The sequence below is a fragment of the Sorex araneus genome, chromosome 6 (assembly GCF_027595985.1).
Source record: "Sorex araneus isolate mSorAra2 chromosome 6, mSorAra2.pri, whole genome shotgun sequence".
Taxonomy (NCBI): Eukaryota; Metazoa; Chordata; class Mammalia; order Eulipotyphla; family Soricidae; genus Sorex; species Sorex araneus.
This window is the reverse complement of record NC_073307.1, coordinates 139,256,651-139,269,517: the sequence shown is the minus strand read 5'-3', so window position 1 is coordinate 139,269,517 and position 12,867 is coordinate 139,256,651. Positions and strand designations below refer to the sequence as shown.

Genomic DNA, 12,867 nt, shown 5'->3' with positions numbered 1-12,867 from the left:
CTTGGTTGCCATGTGGATATGGTTGATCATGCTGAATTCTTTTCAGAACTTGGCTTGCTTGCATGGTTGTCTAGTCAATGGTTCACCGCCTCATAGTGGCCGGTGGGGGGGGGGGGTGGCAATGGTGCCAACCGGTGAAGACTAAACCGTTAGGTGCTTCCCAGAGACTCAGGCAGGTGCGTATTTGTCAGCATGCAGATCGTTGCTACATGCCAGTCGACCAAAAACGTGCATTCCATAGACTGGGAGCACCTGTTAGGGAGATTAGGGGCCGCCCCCAAAGCCTCTAATAGCCCGTCCAGTTACCAAGGTTATCCTGGCAACCATCCCCCTCAATGGTTCACCACCTCATTGTGGTGAGGGGGTGGTACCAACCAGTGAAGAGCGAACCAACATGCCACCCATAAGGGAGAGCCTGGCAAGGTACCCTTGGTGTATTTGTTTTGCCAAAAACAGTAACAAAAATGGGCCTCATTTGCCTGAAACTGAAAGAGCCCCCTATATGGCAGCAATTAGAAGGGTGAGCAAGGAGAGTCTGCTAAATTATCGGGGCCGAACTAGGCTGCCAAAATGAAGAAGGACTACAATGACTGTCTGCATTTTTAACGCACGTATGCTGGCATTGGAGGCATCCATTGAGGACCTGATGATGCAAGCGCAGAAGATCAAGTGTACGACATCACTGGATTGACTGAGACGAGAAGGCATCAATCACATCATACCGTTTTTGGCACTGGACAAGAACTGTTTCTCGGAACATGCAATAATAGAGGTGTTGGTGGTATCGGTGTCCTCATGAACATGAACTAAGCCATAAGTATTGATTCATTCACATGCCTAACAACCCGGATCAGTCACTTAGGTTTGAATAGATGTGGCTCATTGCCAACAGTTTCTATCTTCATCATCTACACACCAACATCCAACTACAATGAAAAAGAAATTGAGAATTTCTACATGGAGCTGGAGAAGTTAAAGAAGACCACACCTTCTACAAGGTCATTGTCAGTGATTTTAACTCCAAAAAGGACCGAGAAGGATGCCTGAGAAACTCCACATCAGGACCTATGGCCTAGAATTGAACGAACAGGGTGAGAAACTGTCTGAGTTCATCATGTCAACCAAGACCATCTATGGTTACTCGCAGGTCCAGAAGGTCAAATCTAAACGTTAGACATGGGAGTCTCCTGGTGGAGAGTTCCACAACAAAGTGGACCATGTCATATTCAATCGATGGTTTTACCTGACTGATGTTGCTGTTATCCCCAAAATCCAAATGGGATCAAACCACCATCTCCTTAGTGCAAAATTCTACTTCACAGAGCTGTAAGAAAGTGCTGCAAAGTTTAAGAAGAGAACTCCCAGAACGACCACCAACTGGGAGCTCTTTGGCACTACTTTAGGTGCAATATGGGAAGATGCCGTCATTGACAACATCGACGAGGAATACAATCTACTAGTTCAGCACCTCCATGACTTGGCGAGTGATGCCAAGAATCAGAAAGTTACAAAAAGACACTTGTCTTCGGAAACTCTTGAAGTCATTTGCCAATGTGGTTTGGAGTGAGCCTCAGGCAATCACAAGCTAATTTCCAAGCTCACAAAGCTGTGCAGAGAAGCGATAAAGGAAGACCTCAAAGAGAGAAGAGCAGCAGTGTTGACTGATGCAGCAGAAGCCGGGAAAAGTATTTGCAATACCCGCCTGTCCTTCGTCAACTACAAGACCAAGATGACTGCCCTCCGACATCCTGATGGATCTATCACATCTTCCAGAAGAGCAATGGAAAAAATTATCCATAACTTCCTCTTGGATCTCTTTGATAGCCACATCCACCTGCCCACATACCAAATTCTGTAGGACTGACATGTCATTCCCAGCATTCTCCCTTCCAAAATCCAACACGCCATTTTATCAGTAAAGAAGTGTAAAGCACCCGGTCCAGTCAAGGCCAGATCCAAACACGTGAAGAATCTGCTGCTAGTACTCATCAATACACTGGCTCGGCTCTTCACACCTACCTGTCTGAATGCAAGGTTCTGTTCCAATGGAAAGCAGGAAGGACCGTTCTGCTATACATGAAGGGAGACATCCATGACATCAGCAACTATTGCCCAATTTGCCTGTTGTCTGCTATCTATAAATTATTCACTCGAGTCATCCTGAATAAGATTGGGCAGAACACTAGACAAAGTACAACCATGCAAGCAAGCTGGGTTCCATAAAAATAGGATCCGATTTATTAAGTCAATTGTTTTATTGGCTTAACTGAAGTATAGAAAGCAGATCATTTGAGGTTATTGGTGGTGAAGGCAACCTCAATATCTGTTCAGATCAGTAAAGAGGAAAGTCGACTGTGTGGTAAGTCTATTATCGAATTCTATTTTTTATAATTGTACTTTTAAGTCACAGACCCCAAAATAGCAACTTCCAAAATCAAGCTAAAATTTTCCAGAGAAATTTTGTGACTCTATTCATTATCCCATTGACCTTCCAACTCTTTATCTTCTCTGGATTCCTGGTTTCTCTGTTGTCACTCTGAGTTTGATCAGAGCTACCACTCTTATCTCTACATCAGGGCTTCTCAAACATTTTTGACCTGCAACTCTTTTGTGCCTGAGAAATGTAATATGTTGAGTATTGCCCCAAACACCTCAGATTTACTGCGTGCTTGATTTTGAGGGGTTTTTTTGCCATTATGTATTCAGAAATATTTTACTGCTGCCTAATATTTCAGAACCTCCACATTCAATTATGCACAGTTAAAGCAGTTAAGCTCCAGATTTTGATCTCATTAGGTACTCTTCTCTCATTAGTTTGAATTGTGCCTTTTGAGTGACCTCTGCTATGCCTCTCACTCAGGTTTTCCTTTATTCTCGAGTTCAACTCTCAGGGGTGACTAAACAATGTCATCCGTATGATAACACCTCCTGTGTCCCTATTCTTTGGACTAGAGCAAAACTGCTTCTATGGCAGGTCTATTATCAGTGAAAGAGCCTTTATTTTCAATATTGTCTTTATGTGGAAGGCAATTATTTAATGGCCTAATATAATATAAGCTTCATATAAAGATCTAAACTCAATCTGTTGAAGGCTACCCATAAATTTCAAAGGCAAGTCAAGACTCAATAAAATTCAGAGCTGTAGTATTCATATTTAGTAAAAAGCATAATGCTTTAATGTTAGTTTATTATATACAGGGTGTATAATCTCCCTTTGTCTAAAAGTAAGGATCAACCTATTGTATATAGCGTATTTTCTTTTCAGCATCCTTTTTTCTTTTTTTTAAAATTTTAAATCTATTTATTTTTAAATTAGTGAATCACCGTGAGGGTACAGTTACAGATTTATACATTTTCGTGCTCGTGTCTCCCTCATACAATGTTCGAGAACCCATCCCTTCACCAGTGCCCATTCTCCACCACCAATAAACCCAGCATCCCTCCCACCCCCCAATCCTATCTCCCCCCATCCTGCCTTTGTGGCAAGGTATTCCCTTTTGTACTCTCTCTCCAATTGGGTGTTGCGGTTTGCAATAGGGGTGTTGAGTGGCCATCGTGTAAAGTCTCTAGTCTACTGTCAGCATGCATCATCCTTCCCCCGCGTGGCCTCCAACCACATTTTACTTGGTGTTCCCTTCTCTATCTGAGCTGCCCTCTCCCCAGAATGTGAGGCCAGTTTCCAAGCCATGGAGTCAACTGTCTGGTTCTTATTTCTACTATTCTTGGGTGTTAGTCTCCTACTCTGTTATTTTATATTCCACAGATGAGTGCAATCTTTCTATGTCTGTCTCTCTCTTTCTGACTCATTTCACTTAGCATGATACTTTCCATGTTGATCCACTTATATCAGCATCCCTTTTTTCTTAGAGAATTATCTCTCTCTCCTTAATTAGGATGATTCCTAAATAAATGAAATATCCCAAGATAATTTACTGAATTTGTCCTTTATTTACCTGAAATTCTCTATTACAGAGTCCTGCTTGATAGTCTATTCTCTCTAATTCTGCTTTTGTCCCTTTCTTTTTATAGCAGAATACATATGATTATAATAGATTTTTTTATAATTTATTTAAACTGTGCTATATTATGTTTAACAGCATTATGAGTTCTTTGAACTTATACTTGCGTACTATATGTTCTCCTCTGTACACCAATGCATAGATTAATTTCTGGCAGTACAGATATTCAAATATCAGGCAATCCATTTCATCTAAATGACCTTTAAAATTTCTTTCCACTATAATTTATACACAAAACATTGTTTCATCACAAGTTTTTGGAATGTTGTTTTTAATAAAGTATCAATGGCTCCCCACTCTTAACAGAGCTAGAAATCTTTAACACTAATCATCGAAAAGGTTATTTCATTTGTTGCATTTAAACAACATTTGATTCAACCCTCATCTCCAACCTTGAATTTCGTATCCTCAGGGTGCTCTTTTTCATTCAGTTTTCAGTTATGCTCAGTCTTTGGGTTCCTGTTCATTCTGCCAATCACTTCATAGCAATGGTTTGGCAGACAAAGCAATTTCTATGCACAGCCAGGTGTTCGCTTTGGCACCTACAACACTGGAAGGAGTTGACTCAGATGTTTCCCACACCTGTAAATTGGCTGCACAATCTTTGCCAGCTCCCATGAACTTAATTATCATGCTCTATTTCAAAATTTCAATAATAGTCAAGAGAACTTGCATCGAAATGTAGACGCCTTTGCTTTATCCCACCCCTGCCACATGTCCCACCACAGAGTACTACAGTAAGCAAATCAGTATTTCTTTATCATCATTTTATTTTGATTTGTGTCTGCAAAAATGGAATGCAACTCAGTATGTCTGAAAAACCAATTAATCCAGTAATGAAATATTCTCTGTGTCCATCCAGTAGATTAAGATGCCCAACCTATATCCCCTGGCCAAGTTACTGGCTCATGAAAAACTTTGACATTTGACACTATTTTGAAAGCATATTACACCTAACACATCAAAAGCTAGACTTTTATAATAGAATATTATTTTAAATATAATTATATTATCTGTATAGGGAATATAAAGAGAATATAATTATATTAAAAAATATAGTCTCTTGCCCACACACCTGGCTGTCTTCCCCGGGGCCCCTCGAAGGGGATGGGCTTCAGCTTCCCTCCCCACCCCAAGCAGAGCTCCCGGCAGCCAAAGACCACCAGAACCTAGCTGCAGCCATGCTGGAGGCTCCTCTCTACACGTTCGGACAGGCCTCATGCATGAGGGTACCGGCAGAGGAACCCAGGTGTGTGTAATCCCATCAACAGCCAACATTCAGAGATTTAAAAGCAAGCTCCCAGAAGCAATATCTTTAGCCTACTTCTCCCTCTAGGAGAAACTGGCAATCTTGTGAGAGTTTCCTGCCCCCATGGGACAGCCTTGCAAGCTCCTCATGGTGTATTCATATGCAACATCCAGTAACAAGCTGGATCTCATTGCCCTGACCCTGAAGAGCCCCCGCACCCCCCCACCGTGCAACATCATTAGGAGGGCCAAGTCGAAATAGACTTCTAAGATCTCAGGGAAAGGACGAAATGAGATGTTACTGAGCCTGCCTGAGAAATTGGTGATTAACGGGATATTGTGATTGTGATTGTGATAATTATATTCAGAATCCTTTTGCCTAAATCTCAAATATCTACTTTGTTTCTTCAAGAAGAATGGTTTTCTACACTTTGGAGAGTTATTTATTTGCTTGATACCTATACTAGTTTCATTTTTATCATCTGCTTTACCAATCATTTGGAAAAATCCCTTATTTATTTAATACTTTAAACACTAGGATACTAGCATGAAAATAGACACCTAAGTCAGTAAAATAGAACTGAGTCCAGAAATAAATACATTATTTAGGCTTAAATTATTTTTGACAAAAGCATAAGACAACTTATAGAGAAAAGTTTTTCAAGAAATGATAATACTGAGCCAGATAATCACAAACAAATGAACTAAACTGGATATGTCCCTTTAATATATTCAAAAAATTGAAAACCAAATATTTAAATACTGTTTAACTTTTAACCTGAAGAAAAGTGTTTTGGGCAATAATGGACATTATAATCTTAAAAACAGCACATGCCATAAGTAATAAGGGGAAAATGTGATCAATAAATTAAAGGTTTAAATATTGTTTAAAATTTGTTTCAAAGTTATGATCAAGATAGTAAAGGAACTCCCCACAAAATTATAAAAGTAGTTGGGAACTATATATCTCACAAAAGTAGCACTGTAGCACTGTCATCCCATTGTTCATCGATTTGCTCGATTGTTTAAAATTCTATATCAAGAACACATGAGTATCTCAAACCTAAAATTAATAACAATTCAATAAAAATGGAAAAGTATTTAAAATTACACTTTCCAAAAGAATACAGAAAGAGTGAAGAGATACTCAACATTATTAGTCATGAGGAATACACAAGTAAAAACAATTATCAGATTAACTTATGTAAGATTTGGAAATACTTTAAGGAAATTGGAACCTTCAAATACTGTATATTCCTTAAATACTGTCTTCCGAAATTTAGTGAGTATACTGAGTACTATGCATACCGTATACTGAGTATACTCAGTATATTGAGCATATCTCAAACATTGTGAGGGAATTGGAACCTTCACATTCCCATCACATTACTGATTAGAATATGAAGTGGTACAGCCACCTTAGAGAACAGTTTAACCATCTCTCGTAACTTAAATATAGTTAACATTTGTCCCAGCATGTCATTCCTAGGTATAGACCTAAGACCTAAAAATACTTTGCAAAAAGAAACTTGTTGAACATTGAAAGAAGTGCTCATATTAACAATATTGTATTGATAATAATTTCCAAGTTACAAAAAACCCAATTGGCCTTCAATTGCGAATCTATAAACAAAATGTAAGTATCCATACAATAGAATACTATCTAGTCATCCATGGGAACAAAGCATTGCTATATGTTACAAGGATAAACCTTGAAAACATTACACTAAGGGCCAGGGCAAATAGCTCAACAGCGAAAGTGCTGCATTCCTGGTACTACTCACATGTGTTCAGTTGTACTGACCAGGCTGTTACAAAGTGAGACAGTTCCTGTTTGTTTCTCCACAGGTGTTCTGCTCACAGAGGCCCTTTCATGTTGCAAAGATTAAGTGCAATATCTCTGCATTTTTAATTAGACCAATGAGGCTCTTTTGCCCAGGACAATTCCTTCCTTCCTTCCCTCCTTCCTTCCTTCCCTCCTTCCTTCCTTCCTTCCTTCCTTCCTTCCTTCCTTCCTTCCTTCCTTCCTTCCTTCCTTCCTTCCTTCCTTCCTTCCTTCCTTCCTTCCTTCCTTCCTTCCTTCCTTCCTTCCTTCCTTCCTTCCTTCCTTCCTTCCTTCCTTCCTTCCCACCCTCTCCACTCAGGAATTAGTCCTGGTGGTGCTTGGGGGACCATATGGGATGCTGGCATCAAACCCAGGTTGGCCCTGTGCAAGGCTCCCTACCTGCTATACTATCGCTCTGCGCCACCCTGCGCCCGCTTCCCCCCATTGTTATTTTCCAGGCTTCTGTGAGCTCTGCTGAGACCTGGGGCTTCTCTAAATCCATTTGTTCTAAGGTATGACCTTGGGGAGCTGGAGCCATAGCACAGCGGTAGGGTGTTCGCCTTTCATGCAGCGGACCCATGTTCGATTCCTCCGCCCCTCTCGGTGAGCCCAGCAAGCTACTGATAGTATCGTGCCCACATGGCAGAGCCTGGCAAGTACCCGTGTGGTATTCAATATGCCAAAAACAGTAACGATGAGACGTTACTGGTGCCTGCTCGAGCAAATTGATGAGCAACGGGATGACAGTGACAGTGACAGTGATGACCTTGGGAAACTATAGGCTCCCTCAGTTTCAGAAAGAGCCCTGGAAACTGCAGGAATGTTTAGAATGTAAAATGGAGGCGGCTAAAATGCAACCACTCTTGTCAACTTTCAATGGGAAAGTGAGACTTCCTCTTTCCTAACCCTTAGTCCTTAGTTCCACAAAAAAATGTGTGAACACTGTGGCTGCAAGTGCAATTCCCCATATGTGAGTACCACAGCAACCTACCAGAAACACCAGAATATACAGTGTTAGAATGTGTATGTGCACCACAAAAGTAAAGAATATGAGCCCTGGTAAGCACAGGTACAAGCATCACGAATCAGAATGTGCCACTTTGGTGAGCCCTGCTGTTAAATGAATGAGCACCACAGTTAAGTATGTGTGTGCAACACCCATAATCACAACAACCAGTGCCAGGGATGAGAAAAGGAAAGCGAGGAAAAGGGAGATATTATGTTCCATGAAAGAAACCACACACAAGAGTGAACATATAGTCTGTTTCACTTAAACAAAATTACTGAATAGAAAAATCCATAGAGAGAAAGTAAATTAATGACAGTCAGGAGCATGCAAAAATAAAATGGGAGTAACGGCTAATGGGTATCATATTTCTTTGGCGGGAGATGAAATTATTCTGGAATTAGTATTGCTAATTGCATAGTATTGTTAATTGCATAGTTAAAAATAATCATGGAATCATATGCTAAAAAGGGGTAAATTACTGGGTATGCAAATTATATACCAATAATAAAAATACATCGTCTTGAATTAAATTATAATAGTGTATCTAAGTTGATTATTTGAAAAAAATTATATATGCTATTTAATTTTTATATTCTAGAAAAAGAAAATTACCAAGTTAAAGGGAGATGTTAGATAAGCAGTTGTGTGAACAGAATTATGATATGGGAGAGATTACATAGTGGAACAAGGAGGGAAGATAGAACTCAACTTTATTATATTTAGTGACAAAATTATAAATATAGATACAAATTTTGACAATCCAATAATATAGTGAGTGGAATACTGGGTATTAGATCAAAACTATGAACTAGCTTTTATGTTACAAAAAAGGTCAGTGACATGGACATATTAATTGGTGTCAGATCATGAGCAATTACAATTACTGATCCAAAACAAAAAGTTACAGTAGAAAATAAGAGTATAACTGGACCTTTTAAAGCCACCTAAAATTTATATCCTAGATAGAACTCAATATGAACTCTTTGCCTAACCCCAATATCTAACCCCTAATACCTAATGAATGACACATTTAATAAATAACTCTATGTATATAAAGCCTCCAAAAAACTTTTGTCACTGGGTTCATAGTTACTTTAAAAAAAAGAGAATCTGACAAAGTATACTTTCACGTAGAGAGATATATATCACTTTATATATGGCTTAAATAGCTGAAGAATCACTTGTTTAGAGTCAAGAATTATCTTAAAGCTTTCCATTGAAAGGAAAGGACAAAAAAAAGAAGAGTAACTTTTCAGTATCTGTGTAGGAACAAAAAGTTGTTACAAGAAATCAAAGAAATTACTTGTGACAATAATTACAATCTCAAATTTAAAGGTGCTGTCAAAGGAGAAATTTTACAGTGTTCAGTATATACTGTCCAGTTTCAAAAATCTTTTCTTCAACTGTGTTTTCTTTATAAATCTGTAATGAACTTTTGTTATTGTTCTTTTTCGCTGAGTGGTTTATCTCAACTTTTAGCATAACAAAATTCTTAATAATTCTGTTGGGTAGAATCAGTGATACACATAGAACATATAGAGTATTCTCCATATATCTTTCTCAGCTGCTATTTTGTTTTTTTTCTAATTTGTGATTAGTCTGACACCATAGAATAAAATCTAAGCTCTTGAAGGGAAGATATTTATAGCTATCTTTATGTATTAAATGCTCAATACTTAAATCAAAAACTGTCACATTGTTAATATTTAATAAACATTTATGATTTATGAGTTCAGGTATAATAACAAGAATAAATTACAGCCTCCCAATTATATATCACTCTGCCTGGTTTTGTCTGCCTAAGTACAAACCATATCTGGAGCCTTACAGAGATCCTTTATTTCCATATTAACAAACTGACCATTTGATTCCATTATGCCATTTTAAGCAATTTTTGTAAATCCAGAATGATTTAATTTTTATTAGTTATTAAAGAAAGATGAAATAAGTCAAGTGCAATTTCAAGAATAAATTTTATTCTGTTGTTTTCCCTGTTTGGAGGAAAAAATAACATGGAAAGAAGATGAAACAAGAATCAAAAGACATCCTCTCCAGGTAGTCCTCCAAACATTAAACATGTTTAATGCAAAAAGATAATGTAAATGATCAAACTCAAATATGTAAAGAGTCTGTGAATTTCAATGGAGGGCAATCTCTGTGTGCCATTGCCATGGATAATTGAAAGTTTGCCAGATTGTAAGGTATAAAGTTATTTCCTACATACCTTCGCAGTCAGTAAATATTTTGCAAGAGAAGCAATCATAGCAATTGTCTCATCTCAGAAGTGTGGAAGGTGGATATAAACTAACTCAATGATACCTTTCATCCCTCAGCACACTAATGTGATTGGTTCTTCAATCTTGTTCAAAAACTCTCAAATATATATGTTCAGTTGCCATACCTAACAATCTGTGTGTGCAAAGAGGGATGTTTCAAAAAATTACTTAATTACTTTGTTCAATCCTTATATATGGGATCTCTCATAAGTATTCCCTCTCATTTCCCCCAACATGGGTCTATTGAGGAAGCAACATTCAAACTACTATTCAACAAATGTCTGAAGACAAAAATAAAACAAAATGAAACTCTGTGATAACAAAGGAGAAGATCCTGGAGTAATTCTGTTTGCCCTGCAGATATAGAAATATTCTGGTGAAGAGGATTTTTCAAATGCTGAGCACTTCTTTGTTTCAACTACCCATCCTAAATTGATATTTTGTCACTCTCTCAGGGTCAGTTTAGACATTCTAAAGCACAGAACTTGAAGCAATCATACTAAGTATGGATTGCCAAGGTCTTTTATATTCCTAAATTTCAAGCTAAGAGGCATCTAATAGCTATTGTGAGTCAGTCTTCTAGGAAGATAGCTGCACAACCTCTTGAATACTCCTACATCCTCATGGGCACAGGTGGAGCAAAGACCTTGTTGGTAAAAGGTACAAGCAAATCACTTTAGCCCTGGGTAAAGAAGAATCCATTTGGTGTTCTCAATAGATCAACCAAGTTTCTTAATATGTTAGCTGTTAAGAGTATCACAAAGTATGCTGAAAGAATCCTGCTTAAGATAGGCAGCATTCCCCCACCTCCCCATTGAGAGGCTACCTCTTTACCCCTTTTTCCCACCTCTTAAAATAACCACCGGAATTTAAATAAGTGTATATATATACATATATACATATATATGTACTGAATGCCTATATATATGTATACACACATATGCACATATTTATATATAAATATATACTTAACATTTGTATATACACAATATATGAACTTATATATTTAGTATCACTGTCACTGTCACTGTAATCCTGTTGTTCATCGATTTGCTTGAGTGGGCACAAGTAATATCTCCCTTGTGAGACTTGTTGTTACTGTTTTTGGCATATCGAATACACCACAGATAGCTTTCCAGGCTCTGCTGTGAGGGTGAGATACTCTCGGTAGCTTGCCGGGCTCTCCCAGAGGGGCGGAGGAATTGAACCCGGATCAGGATCAGCCACGTGCCAAGCAAATGCCCTACCCGCTGTGCTCTCGCTCCAGCCCATACTCAGTATATATTTATATATACTGAAGTCATAAACTTATAAATTCAGTATATATAAATATAATTTATGAGTTTATAAATGCAGTGTATATAACTATATTATAGACATGATTTATAAATTACTGTATATGATTTGCACATTATATGTGATGTATATGAATTATATGTTATATAATATATAAATTATTATATATAATACTGAATGCAGGTGTCTGATTCAGAATAATAGAACTCAAAATTGTGAAAAACTATTAGAATTTAATTCAAAACAGCATTATCTTCAGCTATGGTGTGCATGTGTAAGTGTGTGTGTTTGATTTTGTTTTCCTTTTTGGTAACCTTTTTTCTCTGGGCAATTGACTGCATTTTTCAGAATATAGTTCAGTTATTTTCAAATTACTTTCAAATGTATTTCAGTTACTTTCAGTAACAGCCTGTTACGATTTTTTTTAAGAAAGGGGAAAAACTTCTGACTTTAAAGTTTAAATTATGATATGGACAAGGTTGGGCTAGTTATAACTACAGATTTACATGCCATTTCCTGAACTCTTTAAAGGCTTTACTCATAGTGGCCTCAGTCTGGGAATGTGGACCTGATAGTTTGGGACTAGGGCCTTCGAGTGCTTGGAGCCCACCAGGCCTAGTACCAGTGATGATCAGGAGGTTGTGTAGAATTGGGGTTTAAACTCAAGGCTCTCACCTGTTACCCATGTAATCTCTCACTTATGCTATCTTATCTTCCTTGCTATGAATTCCTAATATTTTTTTCACAAGCACACAAAGCAGGCTGGTTATTATTAAAACATTTTTCCTCACCCTCATCAAAATGTACAGAGGTCTTCCACTCCACAAGGTAATTAGAGGGAATACCTGTATGGCTGGATAAAGCACTAGGAACACTGCTTCCCCAAGCCTATCAGGCCTGGACCTCCTGCTCTTCCTCAGTGCCCTGAAAATTCCTTCACAGAACTTGGGAAAATAGCAATGGACTATTTACAAGAGTTTTGCTGACAAGGCTTCACATGTGTGTCATTATGCTAAGTGCTCTGTGATGTTATGTAATGTAACCTTTGCGGGAACTCTAAGCTCTGGCCATTCATTAAGTCAGTATTAGAGAAATGAAAAATTGCCTGATGAAGCTCTTTCTCAAGGTCATATACTTTACAATTGGCAGTAACCCATTGGCCAAAGGTTATTTGCAATCAAAGGGCAAGCTCTT

At 38.1% G+C, this 12,867-nt stretch overlaps 1 pseudogene; it reads left to right on the top strand.

The window, feature by feature from the left end:
- Positions 1-586: 586 nt before the first annotated feature.
- The window catches only part of LOC129405963 (craniofacial development protein 2-like), a 62,745-nt pseudogene continuing 50,464 nt past the window's right edge, over positions 587-12,867 (top strand).